This window comes from Triticum urartu, chromosome 2, assembly GCF_003073215.2.
Source record: "Triticum urartu cultivar G1812 chromosome 2, Tu2.1, whole genome shotgun sequence".
Classification (NCBI taxonomy): domain Eukaryota; kingdom Viridiplantae; phylum Streptophyta; class Magnoliopsida; order Poales; family Poaceae; genus Triticum; species Triticum urartu.
In genome coordinates this window covers 148,407,936-148,410,844 of record NC_053023.1, presented here as the reverse complement: position 1 = coordinate 148,410,844, position 2,909 = coordinate 148,407,936, and positions in this window count along the sequence as shown.

Here is a 2,909-nt window from a genome sequence, read left to right as displayed (position 1 = left end):
ATTATTTTATAGCATTTAAATACCCAAATTCAAATACTTATGATTTAATTCAATGACCTTCTGTTGACCTAGAAAATTGTGCACCAATTTTGCCAGAGGTTTTAACCCAAGACAAGGAGGGTGAACTTTTTAGAAGGGCATTTCAGGTTCATTGAAAATAATTTTAGTAAACCCTAGTTGTTTCCAGGGGGTGTTGGGGGTTTCTGCTTTCCCCATTTCAAATTTAAGAGAAATTTAAACATGATGCACACTCTAATGCTTGAACTAGCTAGGGTGTGACATATGGGTGCTAGTGCTAGTGCAATAACTATTTCCTTATACAAAGAAATTATGCATGATATTGCACCATCTGAGATAGAAGATATCGATGTTACCATTAAGCTTGCTAATAGAGATACTATTTCACCAACTGGGATTGTTAGAGACATTGAAGTCTTGTGTGGGAAGGCTAAATATCCTGCTGATTTCCTTGTTCTTGGTTCCCCTCAAGATAGCTTTTGTCCCATTATATTTGGTAGACCCTTCTTGAATACTGTTAATGCTAAGATAGATTGCAAGAAGGATGTTGTTACTATTGGTTTGGATGATATGTCTCATGAGTTTAATTTTTCTAAATTTCATAGACAACCCCGTGATGAAGAATTGCCTAGCAAAGATGAAATTATTGGTCTTGCTTCTATTGTTGTGCCTCCTAATGATCCTTTAGAACAATATTTGCTAGACCATGAGAATGATATGTTTATGAATGAACGAAGGGAAATAGATGAAGTATTCTTTAAACAAGGACCCATTCTGAAACATAATTTGCCTGTTGAAATCCTAGGGGATCCTCCTCTACCCAAGGGTGATCCCGTGTTTGAGCTTAAACCATTACCTGATACTCTTAAATATGCTTATCTTGATGAAAAGAAGATATATCTTGTTATTATTAGTGCTAACCTTTCAGAGCATGAAGAAGAAAAATTATTGAAAACTCTAAAGAAGCACCGTGCTGCTATTGGATATACTCTTGATGATCTTAAGGGCATTAGTCCCACTCTATGTCAACACAAAATAAATTTGGAGAAAGATGCCAAACCAGTTATTGATCACCAATGACGGCTGAATCCTAAGATGAAAGAAGTGGTAAGAAAGGAAATATTAAAGCTCCTTGCGGCAGGTATAATTTATCCCGTTGCTGATAGTAAGTGGGTAAGTCCTGTCCATTGTGTCCCTAAGAAGGGAGGTATTATTGTTGTTCCTAATGATAAAGATGAATTGATTCCGCAAAGAATTATTACAGGTTATAGGATGGTAATTGATTTCCGCAAATTAAATAAGGCTACTAAAAAAGATCATTACCCCTTACATTTTATTGATCAAATGCTAGAAAGATAATCCAAACATACACATTTATGCTTTCTAGATGGTTACTCCGGTTTTTCTCAAATACCTGTGTCAGCTGATGATCAAGCAAAGACCACTTTTACTTGCCCTTTCGGTACTTTTGCTTATAGACGTATGCCTTTTGGTTATGTAATACACCTGCTACCTTTCAAAGATGCATGATGGCTATATTTTCTGACTTTTGTGAAACGATATGTGAGGTTTTCATGGACGATTTGTCCGTTTATGGATCCTCTTTTGATGATTGCTTGAGCAACCTTGATCGAGTTTTGCAGAGATGTGAAGAAACTAATCTTGTTCTGAATTGGGAGAAATTCCACTTTATGGTTAATGAAGGTATTGTCTTGGGGCATAAAATTTCTGAAAGAGGCATTGAAGTTGATAAAGCTAAAGTTGATGCTATTGAAAAGATGCCATGTCCCAAGGACATTAAAGGTATAAGAAGCTTCCTCGGTCATGCCGGTTTTTATAGGAGGTTCATTAAGGACTTCTCAAAAATTTCTCGGCCTCTGACTAATCTATTACAAAAAGATATTCCTTTTGTCTTTGATGATGATTGCATAGAAGCATTTGAAATACTTAAGAAAGCATTGATTTCTGCACCTATTGTTCAGCCACCTGATTGGAATTTACCCTTTGAAATTATGTGTGATGCTAGTGATTATGTTGTAGGTGTTGTTCTAGGGCAAATAGTTGATAAGAAATTAAATGTTATTCAATATGCTAGTAAAACTCTAGACAATGCCCGGAGAAATTATGCTACTACTGAAAAAGAATTTTTAGCAGTTGCTTTTGCTTGTGATAAGTTCAGACCTTATATTGTTGATTCTAAAGTAACTATTCACACTGATCAAGTTGCTATTAAATACCTTATGGAAAATAAAGATGCTAAACCTAGACTTATTAGATGGGTTCTCCTGCTACAAGAATTTTATTTGCATATTATTGATAGAAAGGGAGATGAGAACCCCGTTGCAGACAACTTGTCTAGGTTAGAGAATGTTCTTGATGACCCACTACCTATTGATGATAGCTTTCCTGATGAACAATTAAATGTCATAAATGCTTCTTGTACTGCTCCATGGTATGCTGATTATGCTAATTATATTGTTGCTAAATTTATACCACCTAGTTTCACATACCAGCAAAAGAAAAAAGTTCTTCTATGATTTGAGACATTACCTTTGGGATGACCCACATCTTTATAAATAAGGAGTAGATGGTATTATTAGACGTTGTGTACCTGAGCATGAACAGGAACAGATCCTACGCAAGTGTCACTCCGAGGCTTATGGAGGACACCATGCTGGAGATAGAACCACACATAAGGTATTGCAATCCAGTTTTTATTGGCCTACTCTCTTCAAGGATGCCCGTAAGTTTGTATTTTCTTGTGATGAATGTCAAAGAATTGGTAATATTAGTAGAAGTCAAGAAATGCCTATGAATTATTCACTTGTTATTCAACCATTTGATGTTTGGGGCTTTGATTATATGGGACCTTTTCCTTCCTCTAACGTGTA